The sequence below is a fragment of the Galleria mellonella genome, unplaced genomic scaffold (genome assembly GCF_026898425.1).
Source record: "Galleria mellonella isolate WM207_F2 unplaced genomic scaffold, CSIRO_AGI_GalMel_v1 utg905, whole genome shotgun sequence".
Lineage (NCBI taxonomy): Eukaryota > Metazoa > Arthropoda > Insecta > Lepidoptera > Pyralidae > Galleria > Galleria mellonella.
The window spans coordinates 2790011-2809673 of NW_026442174.1; the positions used below are offsets into that span (position 1 = coordinate 2790011).

At 34.1% G+C, this 19663-nt stretch overlaps 1 non-coding gene across 1 annotated transcript; it reads left to right on the forward strand.

Annotated features, from left to right (window-relative positions):
• The first annotated feature begins 14710 nt into the window (after positions 1-14710).
• On the forward strand, positions 14711-14782 carry Trnaa-cgc (transfer RNA alanine (anticodon CGC)). The gene has a single exon. It is a non-coding gene; the product is annotated as a tRNA-Ala (tRNA).
• Positions 14783-19663: the final 4881 nt, after the last annotated feature.

Consider the following 19663-nt stretch of genomic DNA (forward strand, 5'->3'; position numbering starts at 1 on the left):
TTTTGCTCCCCGCCAGAGTCAGAGCGGGAGGAATTAAGGGTAATGAAAAACATGCTCGCACACCGTAGTCATTTTTCACTTACTAGTTTTTACCTGTGACTTCGTCTGCAGTTTTGCTTGACTGGGATAAAAATTTACTATATACTTCTCCATCTCAAATACCACTAGGAACTGTATATAATCTCATAATGTAGCAATTATCAGTAAAAAGAACTAGCAGACGAATCGATCTCCATGCAGTCGTACATGGAAGCCATAGTGGTGAATTTGTTATGATGGACCAATTGATCTGATTTCATGAGGGAAAAGAGAGACAGTAATGGGGTCTAAAACCGCCAGTAACCGCAGTTAGGTTAGGTGTGTAATATAACCTGTGCACCTTGGTAGAGAGTTCCCTTTATTGGGGCTCTTGTCAGTGTCATAGTTGGAAATAATTGATACCGCCACGCCACTCTCGCTTTGAGGCGATATATCTTCGCCTCAAAGCGAGAGTGGCATGGCGTCAGGTTGTTTAGTCAGTAGGAGTCGGGCAGTACCTATACGACCCCTAATCCATAGGGTTCTTCATGATGAGTTTTTCCTCATGTAAAAAAGTTTGTAATATAAATTTATATATATTAGTATGGATTCGAATAGTAGTTACCTACACAAATAATGCAGGTTTATATTTTAGCTCTAAGAAATCTGTATTAACTTACATCTGTTTTCGTCAAAATTATAAGTCTTATGTACTTTTATTATCCTTACTAGACCTTACTCATATCATAAATATGAAAAAGAGTTTTTTGTTTGTTTATTTAAATGTTACCTCTTGACGTTTTAGCAGTTTTACCAATTGCTATGAAATTTGATATAAATGTACTGTACCTATGCCTAGCCTACTTTTCATCCTGGACAATTAACATATCCCGGTCACGCGGTCGAAATCGCAGTTTACTCTTACCCTTTAATAATCTAACAAATAACAATCTCAACAAAAAAAAATATACATATATATACGTAATCGAGGAATGGACTAAGGTGTCCCTCTTAAAACATTACCAAAAACATATCTGCGGTTGCCAAACATGGCAACTACTGGCAAAAGCCCCATTATAGGGGAGACAGCGGACAGTTAACGACTGATATGAAGATGATGATGACGATGATGATGATATGTGTACAATTATTTAAATGCACATTTAATTAATACATTTAAATACAACAAACATGACATCTGTCTGTTAATTTTATCAAATCAATCTCACTGACTCGTAAATTTTGTTAATAACAATTTAGAAAAAAAATCATAAGAACTATCTTGTTATATCATAACAATAGATCCTCGATTTCTCACGGTACTTTAAAAGTATTTAGCGAATATCAAATCGATATTGTTCAATTGTATTCGATTCACCCACATATAAATCTAGCGGTAAACCAAAAAGGATGACCCCACGTCTTAGAAATAATAGAAACTAACCATATGTTTGGACTACTAGACCTCTTTTACAAAAGGTCTCTTTAATCGACAAACTTAATGAATTATATTTACTGCTAGCACAAACAATTTTGATCTTTATAACAAGCACGTAAGACACAACGATTCACTTTATAATTTTGGTACTTGGTCTATATTTTTGATACATTTGCAATTGTTTCGCGGATACAATGTCGTGGGAACATGTCTCGATATGGAGGTGGCATTTTGTTTGCTACAATTGCATGCTTCATATTGACCGCAAAACATTGTCCGTTAGTTTATAACAGAGTATTTAGTGAATTTCTATCAGTTTTAAGTGGTTGGATTGCAACCAATTGGTACTTTAATAATTTATTTGTTTTAGTATATTTTCAGACATGATACTTTGTTCATTACATTACAGTGTCCTTTTTTTTAATCAAGTGTCCACTTTATAAAAATTTTTTACTTACTCGACTGATTTAATAACTAAGTCATTTTTCAATGAATAGTTATTTCCAAAAACAGCTATATTTGTACTTTATTTTTGTTTATGTAATAAAGAAGTGAAATTATTTACTAAATTTATAATTCATCCAAATACTTGGGATGCTGTATATTTTTCCTTCTATGTTAATCTTTGTCGGATATTTCAGATACATACATACATACATATCTGTCACGCCTGTCTCCCATTAGGGTAGGCAGAAACAATGGAACGCCAAATGCTTCGATTCAAACAAACCTCTTTCGCTAATTTCAGATACTTGTATATTATTGTATTATATATTGTATATTGTATTATATATATAAACTACGCAAAAAAAGAAATGACTATTTATGTTGATCTCTCCTTCTTTTTAAGACTATAAAGACTAATGATACTTTATTCATTTCTTATAAAAAAAATAACGGTATCTGTATCCAGAAAGATAGGTAATAGATTTGTTTTTTAATTTATTTAGATATTTCTTTACCACAAAACACACTAATTTAAATATTGATTGTTTCTTTGTTTGTTTTCCGTTATTACCTTACATTTAAAATATCAACACTGTTTAGTCACAGTTCATGCGTAAGCGCCGGCTGTGTCCACTCGACGCCGGCTATTGTTCACCTTCTTACAGCGCAGTCGCAATGATATATTGCTAAACATCACGACATACCGACGGCAGCTTTGTCTGTATAGTGATCGGTGCTAAAATAAATTGTGACATATTGTTTATTGCCCAAATGATCTCAATATTTATATACAAGTGGTCAACCAAGTAAAGCAATCCGTTTGTATGATATTTTTTTTTTTATATTATTATTATGCTTAAGATTGCGATTGCCAGAAAAATAAATAAATTTATTATATTTTTAGTGAATTAAAAATCAAAGCAAGCAAAACCTCTATATACTTATATATGTATGTATATATATATATATATATATATATATATATATTCCATACTCTCTTAAGATCACCGAGAATCTATTTTATTACTACTATGCCGTACCATATCAGCCATTAACTGACAACTACAGAATATAGGTCTTCCCCATAAAGAAGGTTTTGTTAGTAGTTATCACTCATGACAGAAGGTTGGCAAACATATTTAGACTTTGGAGATATTTTAAGAGGGACGCTGCTGCCCATCCCTTAGCTATTAAATCTCCTTAGTCACCTCTTACGACATCCACGAAAAAAGAAAGCGTGGCTCATTCTATGCTGGGACCATACAACTATTTTATTACAAGCTATAATCTAGGACATGGTTTACCACTTAACTTCAATCAAATTTTTTTTTTAATTAATATAAACATATGAATTAAACAATAACATTAAAAGAATAATACGTAAATAATCCATAGTCTTGAATTTCATTTCATTAATCGTTATAATATTATTAAGATATTACGTGTTACAATGTTTTTATAAATGTTTAAATATTTTATTGTGCAGTACATAGTACAAGAAGCGAAAGATAAAAAGCAAAGCAAAGCACACTTTTAGCGAAAGCGGTACAAGCGAGCGTAGCGGGAGGACGCCCGGACGTGGCCAAGCGGACGATCCTCTTTGCATGCATCTGCTTTACTATTTTATATTTTATAATATACCGGTTAACCAACACAAGATATAATATATTTTTGTATGAATATAACTGTTGTTAACAGTTAAAAAATAATAGTCCTATTAATTTAGTTAATAAAACGCAAGCGGTACATACGAATGAAGTGAGCGAACATGGGCAGGCAGGCGGTCCTCTTTGCATACATCTGCTTTACTATTTTTTTGTCATATTATGCCAGTATACCAGTAGGAGATATAATTTTTCGCTGATATTTATAAAAGCTTACTTCTTTTTCTTACTTAACTTATAACCTAAGAATTGTGTAATATTTTGCAAAGTAATTTGTTTGCTGTAAGTTTTAATCGTAGTCCTACTATTGATTAAAAACTCTTTTTTCTATATACGAGCTGTGTTACTACAGTTTAACACTATTTATTATAAACCCAAATAGGTGATAAATAAATTAACATTAGTAATCTTTAACAGAACGTACTCGTATAATATGCATGCGATTGCGTGCTTGTCGACTACTATCGGCATCGCCGGTTCGCACCTGTACTGCTCAATTTGCTCCCACTTATCAAGCTATTTCTCTGCTCAATTCTGTGATTGCTCAGCAGCCAGATATTGACATATTTAATGACAAAATAAATATATTATTAAAATGTTGTACAAAATTTGTAAGTTTGTAAAATAAATCTATGGCTCACTACACGTTTTGGGAGACTGTAAGTGTGGTGAGTAATTTTGAAATAAATAAATAAAAACTAAATAAATATACAAATAAATACAGAAACAATGCTCGTTCAGGAGTATGATGAAATAGCCAGTTATTATTGTATTCGAAACAGTTCGATGTAATTGGTATTTTAGTACACTGACAAACCTAACTTTTTTTAGTTTTATCTAATTGATAAACGCGGATTGAGTATTTGGAATACCTAAATTAATTAGTTTTAATACCAAAAAGTGTCTCACTTTATATAGCTAAAATATACTCGTTAATCAAAAGTTTTTGGTACGTTTTTTGACACTCAATGCTTTAAAGAAATATACGAATATATGTTGGATTTTGAACGAGAATAGAATAAAACGGAATAAAAGGAACAAATGACTGATGTTGAAATGGCAGCCAAAGTAGTGCATTGTATTTTTTTTTATACAACTTAGAATGGCAAGCAAGCTAACAGCCCACCTAATGGGAAGTGGTAACCGTCACCTATAGTCATGAGCAGTACCATGAACATAACAGTGTATACTGTTTCGCCCATGATACCCCCCATGCGTTACCATTCCTGAGGACTCAGATGTTATTCCTCTGTACCCTGTAAATTCACGCCATATCCCACCCTTCAAACCGAAACACAACTATGCAAACACAACTGCTTCACGGTTGAAACACGAATGGGACAGAGGTACCCAAGCAATCGACTTTTGTACAAAGTCTCCCTCTGGTTTTCTGGTTCAACATATCATCATCATATCAGCCATTAACTGCCCACTGCTAAACATAGGCCCCACCTTATTGGAGTATTTTACTAGTAACTGCCAAGCTTAACAGACCGATTGACAACCGCAGTCAGGCTTTAGTAATGTTTGAAAAGTAACACTTTTGCCCATCCTTCGACCATTAAATCCCTTAATAGCCTCTTATGAGACCCACGGGAAAGGAAGAAATAGTCCTTTCTACACCAGGACTACACAGCAAAACACGGTTTACTGATTATAAAAGTTAAAATAAAAGTATTCTGTGAAAATAATTTCACTTCCATCTCGCGACCTACCGATCTCACATACATAATTTAGTTATATCGCATCGTATCTCCGCGCATTTCACTGGACGACAATCCTACACGATGGCTATATGTAAATGGCATAATTCGTCAATATCCAGCGGGTACCAAATTGATTTCTGTTTGCCCCTCTTTAATTGTGGCGTGTGATTCGCTCTCTGACTTCCTGAATAATTCATCTGCTCTGAATGCAACCGATATGCACTGTATTAATGTATTCACGAGGGCATTGTTACTACGATATACCAATATTGGTTACACCTAAGTGTAAAAGAGAACTGAAACTAGAATTATATAAGGTTTAAAATATATTTTTATTTATTAACTTTATTGCACAAGCAAATAAATACATAAGATATAGTGGAAATCAAGCGAGCCTAACTCTGCAAGAATATTCTTTAGACAAAGCCAATTTTTATCCTACCTCTTGTAATATTATTAAATAAATACATAAAGTGTGAGATTTGCGGTGTGGTCCCGGCATAGTACACTTTTTTACTAGTATTATAAACATCATTGATGTTTTTAGTAGTAGCCTGCTAAAGATATTAGAAGCGGCTCAGAAATATCTGGAGTCGGGTTAAATACCTTTATTTTAATTTTGTATGTTAGCGCACTAGGTTTATAACATTGATTTGGTTGTTGCTGTCATAATTATTTTTAATAAATAAATAATCGTAAGAGGACTCATCGTCATCAATGATGATTCAAGCTGAAATGATTTATCCATTATCCGTCCACTGCTGAACATAGGCTTCTCCCATAGACCGCCATAAGGAACGGTCCTGAGGCACCTGCATCTACTAACTTCCTGCAATGCATTTGAGGTCGTCACTGCATCTAGTGGAAGGTCGTTCTACACCGTGTTTGCCCGTATGGAGTCGCCACTCAAAAACATTTCTTCCCCAATCGATTATCGGTTCTTCGAGCTATGTTACCAACCCATTGCCACTTCAGCTTGCTTACTCCTCGAACTATGTCAGTTACTTTGGTTCTTTTGCGAACATCCTTGTTTCGGATTCTATCAACCAAAGAAACTCCAAGTATAGCCCTTTCGATAGCCCGCTGAGTGATTTGCTTGAATAAAAATGCCAAAATATTATTATTACCAATACTTACGGCAACAAAAAATGGAGTATTTTACGTATTAACCTACAATCTAGATACACCATCTGAAAGTATAATTATGGTCTAAAATACATTAATAAACTTTGGTATATATTTCATAATGCAAAATATGAAATATGGCTCATACTTTTGAGCAAGTCAATGACGTTTTAAAAAACGCGAAATAGTAACTTCGCCCCCACAATCACACAGTACGAAGCCAGCATTCGAAACTAAAACTTTCCTTTGGGGGAACGATAAAAAATTGATATTTTATTGCGTCCGGGGTCCACTGTTTTATATTTTATCCTCTTTTCGTCTATAGTTTCTTGTCTTACACGGATTTACCATTAAAAACGTGACTTATCAAAGGAAATTGCACTTTATTACAATAGACGGAGAATTTGTTTAGATAATTTTGGAGTTCTTTTTTTTTTGGTAGAATTTGAAATGTTGCTAGATTCATATGAAGCCACGTACGCACGGATGAGTAGTATATCATTTTCTTAGTACAAATGGTTGTCGGTATCTTTTGTAGCGGGCTAATCTACTAAGAAAACAAACAGCGGGGCCCTTTGTCCCTCAAAGGGGAGCTTGGCAATTTACATTGCAGTTGATAAAATTTTGCCGCGAAACGCTTTACCGGCAATCATTTGTGGTAGTATTCGTTTGCTGGTGCAATGGGAGTTTATTTTATACATTCCGATAAGAATATCTATATTTATTCCAAAGATTTTCTTACTTATTGTCGTTTTCGGCAATTGAAAAATACACTTTTTGTGTAATATTATTACAAAAATTAAAATTTAAAATCCTGTCTTACATAAAATGATAATAATAAAATGAAGTAGTCGTTAAAAAATAATTTAGAAATAAAAACTGTAGAGAGAGAGAGTATTGAATCCAATTTATTAATTTTAAATTCCTTGTTTATAATTTTGTAAATTAATATACAACAACTTAGACAAATAGATAGACATGATGAAGTCTATTGTATTCCATATTGACAGTGATGCTACGGAATCAGATGTACCGTAAAAAAACCTGCGAACTCTGCGCAAAAATTATACCATTTTGAAGTAAACTTTAACGAACTTCTAAACATTTTTGCTAACAAGAGCCGAAAAACTTAATATACTTCCACGGACCCCTAATGCCGTTACTGTTTATATACTTAGTCTTTCGACCACCATCGGAAATAAAACTCGCCAGGACTCGAACTCGCGACACCTCGGGATCATAAATCAAGCATCGTAAAGCAACACTAATGTCGTGTTGCTTACAACGAATTTCACGGTTCACCTCTCTTGTTAATACGACCGAAATTGCTTTTTGGATTCATTTCTTATTCGATTGGATATCGAATAACTTGAAAACTTAATTTAGTCTTTTTAAAAAAAAAATATATAAAAAGACAAAAAAAATGATACTGAATACATAATATATTAAACAAACTTTTACTAATTATTTGCCACAAGTAAAAAAAAATAAGATTTTTTTTTTATACAACTTAGAATGGCAATCAAGCTGACGGCCCACCTGATGGAAAGTGGTAATCGTCGCCTATAGACATGAGCAGCACCATGGACATAACAGAGCATACTGTTTCGCCCATGATACCTCCCATGCGTTGCCATTCTGAGGACTCAGATGTTATTCCTCTGTACCCAGTAAATTCACGCCATATCCCACCCTTCAAACCGAAACACAGCTATGCAAACACAGCTGCTTCACAGTTGAAACACGAATGGGACAGAGGTACTCAAGCAATCGACTTTTGTACAAAGTCTCCCTCTGGATTGAGGGAGCAATGGGCAACAGCGTCCCTCTTAAAACATCTCTGAAAGCCTAACTGCGATTGTGGCAACTACTGGCAGAACTCCCCTCATGGGGAAAGCTTATGTCCAGCAGTGGACAGTTAACGGCTGAAATAATAATAAAAACAATTCTTATTGGTATATGAGCTTTATCTATTTCATATTAATTAAGAAAGGCGAACTACTATCGTCGTTCGGAAATACTTATATTAAATAATATAGCACACTAGGACTTGTATCCAGAGCCGTAAAATATATAAAACAAAAAAAAATCTTGGCTTATTTTAGAGTACTCTGCCAAAAACAAAAAAAGGTAACAACAGTAATAATAAAAATATCTCATCATCATCAGCCTTTAGCCGTCCACTGCTGAACATAAGCCTCCCCCTTGGAGGGTTTTGCCCTTCGTAGGCGGATTGGCAACCGCAGTCAAGCTTTAGAGATGTCTTAAGAAAGACGCTGCTGCCCATCTCTCGCCCTTCCTTAGTCGCCTCTTACGATGCCCACGGGAAAGAAAGGGGTGGCCTATTCTATGCTGGGACCACACGACCAATAAAAATATCTATCTCACTTGAATTTGGAAATAATAAATATATATATATATATATATATATATATATATATATATATATATATATATATATATATAAACTTTTTAACTATGACGACATAGATCATATGTAACTAGACGGCGCATCTTCATAGTAAAAATATATCAACGATGACCACCAACATAGACGAGATATATTTTATTTTAAAAAAATTGCAATAATGTACGCCAAATTATCAAAAATTTGTCTATCAAAACTAATGTAAAATACTAATTCATATTACTATCTATCTGTCTGCGTGAATCGGGGCGGAATCGAAGTCGGGGCAAATCACTAGTTTTCAACCGACTTCAAAAAGAAGGTTCTCAATCTATTGTATTTTTTTTAATGTTTATTACCTCATAGCTCCGACAATTATAAACAGATTAAGAAAATTTTTTTTTATCTGAAAGGATATACTTACAGATTAAAATAGAAATTTTATCAAAATCAGCTCAGTAGTTTAGTGTTCAAATCAAAAAACTGGTTTTACTACAATTGAAGTTTTTTTTTTTGTGGAACATGATATTAATAAAGAAGTTACTTAAATCGGCTGTTTTCATGGATGCTTATGCTTAATGCTTAATGTGGGACATTCTACCTGGTTTGTTGAATATCTAAACTGCTGACAAAACCTACTCAACTCAGATATATAACTAATACGGATTTCCGAAGCAAAACAACAGCCAACGGCAAAGTCACCATACTTTCGGAACCAGTACCTTAACATCTCACCCGAGAGCGTTCACCCTTGACCCTAACTGCCGTTGGTCATCTCGCGACGCGTGTCGTCTCGCTCACACACACACGTGACCCCATAAGTGTGCGCTCCTCTAGTTGCGGTGCACGATCCGATCGCAGCATGGATCCGGGTGTCCTCAGAATTGCACTCGGCTGCTCGGTACACGAATTGAAGGATAGCAATTTGATTGAAAAATACTATTAAAAATAAATATTAATATCTGATTTGTTTTTTAATTTTTAAGTAAAAGAAACATATTTAAAATTAAAAAAAAAGTTTCATTTCAATTCGATTGTTTTTTGCATGAATATTACACGATATCTTCACCAGTTACATACGTACCTTATATACCTTATTATGGCACTAATTATTTTTGCAAAAACGTTCTTGATTTTTGATATAACTAAGTTTTTTATTTTTTTTATTTTATGCAACTTAAAACGTATAGCAATATTATAGCATACAAGCTGACGACCGAACTGATGAAAAGTGGTAACTGTCGCTTATAGACCTGAACAGTAGCACGGATATAACAGAGTATACTGTGTCACCTATGATATCCCTCATATAGTTACCCGCAAACTTCTCATTGCTATAATTATTGGAGTTAATATGTTTAAAAAATAGTAATTTTTCTGTAATATTTAAAAATCTAAATGCAATGAATACAAATTTCAGTTCACTGTGCAGTATAAATAAGATATTAACGATTATAAACAAAAATTTTAAATACAATTTTTTAACTGTAACTTCGCCTGCGCTAACGGGATACGCTGGCGGAGCACCAGTGAAAGGTGATAGATGAGAATAAAAACAGGCCAGTTAGCCCATCATGATGAATTCATTAGGAATTAACCATTATTGTTTCCAGGGAGAACGGCGAGGAGGTCGACCTGGTTGGGTATATTGCTAGCAATGGGATTCTCAGTCTCCATTACTAACAATCCCTTTCTCCCATACGATATATATTTAAATACAGTTATTATTGTTGTCATAACTTAATCATGCTCTTTTATTATTATTATCTATTGTTTTAATAAACTAAAACCAGCGAAAAGCATTGGTTTACTCTTTTTCAAATCTACATCCGTCTATAACTGCGATTTTAAATATCGTCTGTAACGATTTATTCAATATTCTACAAATATTGTACCGTGTCATAATTGAAACTGGGAAGATGTTCAAATGTAGCCGTATTACCTGCTCCGTCGTAGCTCGCTGTACCTACACTTACTTGCACTCATATGCTAAACTTTTAATTTATAAAGTTACCAGAGGGAGACTTTGTACAAAAGTCGATTGCTTGGGTACCTCTGTCCCATTCGTGTTTCTACCATGAAGCAGTTGTGTTTGCATGACTGTGTTTCGGTGTGAAGGGTGGGATGTGGCGTGAATTTACTGGGTACAGAGGTATAACACCTGAGTCCTCAAGAATGGCAACGCATGGGGTGTATCATGGGCGAAACAGCGACATACTCTGTTATGTCCATGGTACTGCTCATGTCTATAGGCGACGGTTATCACTTTCCATTAGATGGGCCAACAGCTTGTGTGTTATTCCTCTGTACCCAGTCAATTCACGTGTTCTGGTAACCTTACTAAAGAATTATTATTATTATTAAAAACAATTGAGCCTTATCGTAAATTAGAGTGAACGAACTTTGTAACACTGAATTTAGGTACAAAATAAAATTATAAACATTATCCAGCATTCCTACCAGTGAAAATGAACAGTTCTTCAAAAGAAACAAGCTCATCACAACATGATTTAAAAAAAAAGGAAGAATTTATTCATAGAGTAACAACAAGTACATTTAAATTTGTATAACATAAAGTGGAATTAAATTAGTACATAATAGAATTAAATTAAATCTAATATAGTCGTAATCGATTATCAAACACCTGATATTATAATATTAAGTATAATATATATAATATTAAGTAAATAATAATAATATAATATTATTTTAGTTATAAGATATTTTGTCCGAAAGTGTAAAACTAGCGCTAATCCGACGCACGTACCTACATAAGCACATAGCACCGCGAGGCGCCTACAAAATCATAAAATCATGTATCATTTATTTGGCCTACAATACTTACATATGGATACCGCTTTTCTTTACAGATTATACCATAATTTAAGATTTTATGTCTGCAATCAAAAAATACTGAGTTTCATGCATTTATTCTCAGCAAATAACAACATTCCGTACCAAGCGCTTGTAAATAAGTCTATTTAAATAAGAATTATTCTATTCTATCTACTTCAATTGTTTATATTTAATATTATAAAAAGTTAAGGTATATTTTTTTGTATATTTGTTTGTTTATAATGAATAAACTCAAAAATTACTCAACTGATTTTAATCTACTTTATTATTAGCGAATAATATAACTAAATATTATTAAAAAAAATGACAGATTTCTACGAAAATTATTTATTTATTTATTTACACTTTATTATACCAAGTAAAAAGAGAAATAACAAATACAGTAAATATTAATGAGAAGTGATACAAAAGGCGGCCTTATCGCTAAGCAATCTCTTCCAGACAACCTTTGGGTAGAGGACATTGAGAAAAAGACAAGAAAATTAGCTTAATAATAATGCAAGAATTTGCCTATGAAAGCTAATATAAAATACTAATTTATCTGATGTCTATATACAAAAGAAGACTTCCGGATGTAGTCGAAACAATTGTTGGAAACGACAAAACACGGTGAGTTCATTAATTTCCCTAGACATCAAATAAAAAATTAACATAAGTTTTAAAATTTCTACATATCTACCCATGCGAAGCCGAGGCGCATCACTAGTACTAAATATACGCCCAACATGGAAGTAAATCCTATCGATTTTATATACAAATAAGAGTGGTTAACAAGCTGACAGTCCACTTGATGGACAATAACAATTACCTGTAACCATGATATCACAGAATACAGTGATGCCCACGGTACCCCTCACGCATTGCCAGATTACATTGACATGCCATTGGTACCCCTCATGCATTGCTGGAATACACTGGCACGCCATCGGTACCCCTCTTGCGTTGCCAAAATGTACTGGCACGCCATCAGTATCCTTGACGCACTGCCAGAATACACTGGCATGCCATGTTGCCAGAATTTCTCATGTTTTTCATCATCATCATTTTATGAAAACCAAGGTGTTGTCTTCGTAACCTGTGATTTTATTGCCATATCTCACCCTTCAAGCTGAAACAACAGACAAATTTTGTTTCACTTTGATAAAATTTAGTTTTCTAAAATCGGTTCAGAATTTGCGTTCTCACCGCTTAACAAAGCCATAAAATATGCTCCATCTGCAAGAAAAACTCCTTTTGAGAAATCACAATTGAGGTTCTTTTATACCACGAAGGTGGCAAACAATCATACAGCCCGTCTGATGGTAAATGGTCACTGTAGCTTATGGACGACTATGTACTCTTTGAGCCCATTTTTAAAATCTTGTTATGTAATCAACAAATCAATTTAAATGCAGGGTGCAAATATAGTGACCACACAATATCCTACGTCGGGACAGTAGTATAATTATAGAGTTACATTTGAATGTGGCAAGGGGTTGAAACAACGGGGGACGCCAACAAAAGAGTACCGTAATGATTTTTATGTGATTTTTACGCACCACCGCCATTGCACAGAGGAAGTGGTTATTATGTCATGAAGCTCCCTTTTATAATCATTTTTATGCGGTATAAAATTCATTTTTGTTTTTTTTTTCCCCTGTCGCGAATGAGAGCCGATTAGTGAACATGATTTCTCGACATTTATCACAATACAAATATTTATAGATGTAAACAGGTATGTATTGATTTGGGTGTATTCTGTGTATAATAAGGGTGTATTTATACAAAAAATGTATTTGTAAATCTAGTCAAGCTATGTTTAGTTTACGCCTAGATGGCGCTGTGTACTCTGTATTCGATGACGAGTATGAAAAGTAGCTTACCTATTAATTCCCTTTCTACACTTAGTCGTCTACTGTACAAAGTGAATGACATTTTTCATAATAATTGATTGAACCTATAATCTATGGTTGAACCGTGGAAAAATAACCAATAAAGAAACAAACTTCGTGTGGTCCCGGCGTAGAATAGGCCACCCCTTCCTTTCCTATGGGTGTCATAAGAGGCGACTAAGGAAACTTAATAGTAAAGGTATTGGCAGCAGCGTCCCTCTTAAAGCATCTCAAAACCTGACTGCGGTTGCCAACCCGCCTGCCAAGCGTGACAACTGCTGGTAAAACTCCATGGGGAAAACTTATGTTCAGCAGTGGACGGTTAACGACTGAAATAATGAAATTATGAAACAAACTCACTTCCATAATTATAATATTAGTAAGTAATTATTATGTACTTCAGCAGTAAATAAGTGGTTAAACAATATTTATATAGTTTATAATTGTAATAATATTCCAGAAATTTTGATATAAATCTATCCCTATTGTTTTGCCTCGTTCTTGTACCACAGTAAGGATCAATATTATTATGTAAATAACACCAAACATACTATAATACAGATTATTTTCACTAGTTAATTAAAAGGCAGTAGCTGTGAAAACATTTTGCAAATGATACGCATACCGCATCGGGGTTGAACAAACTCGTATAAAATATGCACTGCTTATTTTATTGATCAGCGCCATCTAACGAAGATATAAAACACTAAAATGCGAGGTCTAGCAAAACATTATTTCGAAAAAATAGTGAATGTAATGTTATAAACACATACGTGTATTCACGATTCATAAAATTAATAAGAAAATGAAAAACTACAAAATTATATTACACTTAAAATAGAATTTTAAATGTTCGCATTAGTCTCTTATAAAGAAACGTTGAAGTAAGTATGCTTAATATATAATAATGACATTACTATCATTATGCCTCTATACAATAAATTATTTCTAATTTAAAATATTATGTCAATAGGAATTTATTAAAATATTACTTTTATAAACTTTACTAATTCTATAAACTATAATAATAGTTTTTGTTCAATTTTAAACTTTAATACCCACGGAAACAATCTTAATTAAAATGCGTTTATTTAAAATGGCATAAATATTATAAGCGCAATATTCAGTAACGTCACAGGTACAGATACCAATTTACTATTTCAGAATAATCCATATCAGGGGGTGTAACTCAGTGGTAGAGTGTCTGCTTCGCATGCTGAAAGTCCTGGGTTCAAATCCCAGCACCTCCAAATCTTTCAACTCCCTTTTTGTGAACTTTAATTAATGTTTCCTTTTGATTCATTTATTTCATTAAATGTAAGAATTTTGAATTAACTTTTCAACAATAAACAGGAATTCACTCGCGACAGTTTTTTTTTTCTCCAATTTGTAGAACAAAACACTTTAAGTATTGAACAAATTAAATATATTTTTTTTTTCTATCAGTAAAAGAATATTTAAAACAAACTTTACAATTCGGGACACGTGTTTCATATAATACGGATATTGTGAACTTCACATAAAAAAAAAATAATCGATGTAGGTTTTGATTGACATTCACCTGGTCCATTTTATAATGTCCTACGAAGCGTAAACATAAATGTAATCATGTGTACATTATTTTTCTAAAATATTTATAAACTATTTAAAAAAAGTAAAAATAGTAGATAATAATATAAACGTATTTTGATAAGCATATTTATTATTTCTTAATAGAAACAACCATACTATTTCCTCTCCTTACTGTATGAACACTGCCGACTGCTCCTTTCCACTCAGAGTTTGCTTGAAGAGAACTTACAGAGTGAAACTCGTCTGTTGTACATCTTTATCTATACTTATAATAAATCTGTACAGAGGTCAATTCTGTACAAATAATATATTTCCAAAATAACTATCAGGGGGTGATTAGTGATCGATATTGATGCCAAAAATGCAATCAGTAAAATTTTTGTCTGTTTGTCTGTTCGTTATAGAAACAAAAACTCGACGAATTTTAACGAAACTTGGTACAATTATTCTTCATACTCCTGGGCAGGTTATAGTATACTTTTCATCACGCTACGATCAATAAGAGCAGAGCAGTGAGGGGAAACGTGTCTGTTACATCAAAACCACTGAACCGTGAGGAAGGACATAGGCTACTTATTTTACGAAAAACGACAGAAACGCGGACGAAGTCGCGGGGAACAGCTAGTTTAAAATAAATTATAACAATGTAATTTTTGTGTACAATAAAGTATAAATAAAATAAATCTTCTCATGATTGTAATTTGTGTGTCAATTGATGATCGGCTTGATGGAAAATACTAATAAATGTTTTACAAACCGAAACAGGTTGGTCACAGGCTGGTGTAGGTATTTTTTAATGGTTGAAAATGGAATGGTCACCCCGCCTGTACCATCGGTATACGCTAGGGAGCAGTTGCAGCGAGTGAGTTGGCCAATTTTGAAAAAATTTACAAGAATGTACTACGATGATTTCGTAATATATTCTTCAGGGAAAATCGCGTAGAGGCGATAGAATATATTGCTAACAATGGGACTGTTTTTTTTTTAATTAGCCCGCCGTGACGAATTCATCAATAAATACAATGGGACTATTAGAACCCATTATTAACAATCTCTTTCGCCTCTATCATCTAATATGCTCGGCGAAATCTGGGCAACAACGGTAATAATCGACAAATGCGGGGGGGAAAGAGATTGTTAGTAATGGAGACTGAGAATCACATTGCCAGCAATATACCCAACCAGGTCGACCTCCTCGCGGTTCCCCCTGGAAACTATCATGGTTAATTCCTGATGAATTCATCATGATGGGCTAACTGGCCTGTTTTCATTCTCATCTATCACCCTTCACTGGTGCTCCGCCAGCGTATCCCATTAGCGCAGGCGGGGTTACCATACCATTTTCACCCATCAAAAAAAATCGACAAATGCCTCTGACTACCCCGTTTATTTATTTATTTAATTTTTTATAACTTCTCCGTTATTCAATGACTACCAACAAAATATCGATCACTGTACTTACCAGACATTATTGAGGATGTTTCTGATGAAGCCGTACTCATTTGTTATTCCATTTGGGTTGGCATTTCGGCATCCATCAACTATTCATTTGGCTGCCCTGTTTCTAATGGAGTTTATGGGGTTTGCTCTTTAAAGTACACCCATCGTCGCTACCATAGTGACCTTTCGTATCCGATTAGTGAATTAAAAAACTACAAACAAGCTTTATTGTTAACAAGCCGTCTTCGAGGTGTCGTTCGCGCGGTATTATTTCTATTTTAATGTTACCAAAGGAATGGTATAACAATCATTGTCATCATTTATTTATTTTATTTCCTTATTTATGGAATGTATCCTGTAAGGATATGGATCCTTACAGGATACATCCCAATTCGACATGGTATAACCAACAAGAATGATCAGATTTTACAGTAATAAATAGTAAACATTCCAGCCTTTGTGAATTTCATTAGATTTTTCTATGCAACTTAGAATGCCCTTAATACCCCCCATGCGTTGCCGTTGCTGAGGACTCAGGTGTTATTCCTCTGTACCCTGTAAATTTACACCATACATTTTTACTGCTTCACGGTTGAAACACGAATGGGACAGCCAAGCAAACGACTTCTGTACAAAGTCTCCCTCTGGTAATTAAATAATATTTCGAATACAGATACTGATCGGTTTATATGTTCTTACCAGAGAGAGACTTTGTATAAAAGTCGTTTGCTTGGGCACCTCTGCCCCATTCATGTTTCAACCGTGAAGCAATTGTGTTAACATGGCTATGTTTCGGTTTGAAGGGTGGGATATGGCAGTAAACGCAATGGGGGCAAAACAGTATACTCTGTTATGTCCATGGTACTGCTCATATCTATAGGCAATGGTTACCACTTTCCATCAGGTGAACCGTAAGCTTGTTTGCCATTCTATATTGTATAAAAAAAACAAGTGCTCCAATGAAAGGTGCGTAATGGAGCAATTTGTTTTAGCCTTAGGCACGGCAAATAACACGCGACGTCCAGCCAAGTATATTTGTCTAACACAAAGGAGTTTATGTTAACCAATATGACAGGATTTTCAGACTTTCCCCTTAAAACCTTTAAAGACATATGTGACAATCGTTAAGTCCCTCCTCGCCTCCAATGGATTGTATGCCAGCATTATTGGGAATGCTGGGATATAATACACTGATTGAATACAATACACTGAGAAAGCAATAATAAATGATAACTGACTATTTATTAAATGTAATACTTAAACCATAGGCTTAGTATAACGTACATACTTACATACTTTAAAATCTACTAGCGACCCGCCCCGGCTTCGCACGGGTGCAATGCTAATACTAAATACCCCCTCGGCTGGTACCGACGCAACCGCTATGTCCGTGTATTTTAAATCTGTAATATCTTCGAAAATATTCATTAAAATTACATGCTGTAAAGAGCCATATTGATCTACATTAAATGTACAATGTATTTAAGGTACTTAATTGGATAAAAATTAATGTTGTATTGCTTAAAATCACTTCGTAAATAAGCCTTTTTTCCCGTAAAATATAAAGGATAAAAAATGGTTATTGTGGGTTATCCTTAAAAGATAGAGATATACCATCGCGGACTTTTTTGTTGACCTTTTAAGGTGTACAATACTGTAGTACATTATTTTGATTTAAGCAACAAGGATGTACGTAAGCGCAAAAAAGTGTGTTTATTTACAACATCACATTAGAAATCTCTAAATTTATCAATGTTTCTCTACAGTATTATGCATGTATTATACATATAAACCTTCCTCTTGAATCAGTCTATCTATTAAAAAAACCGCTTCAAAATCCGTTGCGTAGTTTTAAAGATTTAAGCATACATAGGGACGGACAGACAGCGACAAGGACTTTGATTTATACTATGTAGTGGTGATAGTGAAGACTTTATCATCTTTTCACTCAATCATATATATAGCAATGTATAAGTGATAACTGACTTCTTACTGTTATTAAAAGAAGATAGTGTAATGCTTATGAAATCAATATATAATTTTACTTCCTATTCCCATTTCGTACACCCGATGATCCGATATTTCTATTAAGACTTACTGTCAAACTAAAGCACATATCCACTTACTAGATTCCAATACTTATATACCTACATAGGTTGTTGACAACAGAACGAAAACTTTAGTCGCCCGCCCAGGAAATTGGCTCGAACGCAATTTCCAGCCAATGAGGCAATCCGCGCGGAAATCTACGCCGCGCATCGGAGTACGCACCTTTCGCCTTTTGTGTGAACGCGTCTCACAAATGGAATTCTCTTTTCAAACTTCCGTCTGGATTATCGAAATTTTTAATCAATTTATTTTTAATTTTATCATTTAAACTCGTAGAAAAAGAATGCCAGGTAGTCCTTAAACTATGTTTAAACCACATAAAACTATAGACTTTTTTTATTTATTAAGGGTTTGATGGGAAGCTTTCAACATAAAAAGATATAAAGTAGAAAGTAATAATAACCTATCTGGACTTATTTTTATGCAAATTCAAAAAGGAAGTTTTTAATTTGTATATTTGTTACTCGCGCATTCTTTCCACAAAGGAACCGATCACGATGATTCTTTTTTATAAATTCCGACTTATAGGTGCAGTTGGAATATAGATATTACATATTCACATTTCAGATTTAAGGACGTACTGTTACTACTGGTCATAGAGAGGCGCCCTCTAGTGGCAAGAGCATTTAGGCCACCTTTATTATACACTAATGCTTTTGAAGTAGTTATACATGCTCTCCAAGACACGAAGCGAGTGGCCAATACATTATTAGCTGATCCAAACTATGACTAGATCATTAAATTTAGAGATTTAAACAATTTCGCATAAGCAAGAATAAAGGAACCAAACATCCGAATTTGACGTTAAAAAATTTGACGACTGAATATATAAATCTCAGTGCAATCAAGTAAGCAAGGGGCGTCACCGCGTCGCAGCATGATTGACAGTTAATAACTGTAGATTTCCCGCGGGAACATGCACTTTGTCCCCTGCATCCCTACCGGCGTTTCGACACCGCTATGACAATCATTGACAGCTCGAAAACTAGCTAAAATAAGAAATAACTAGA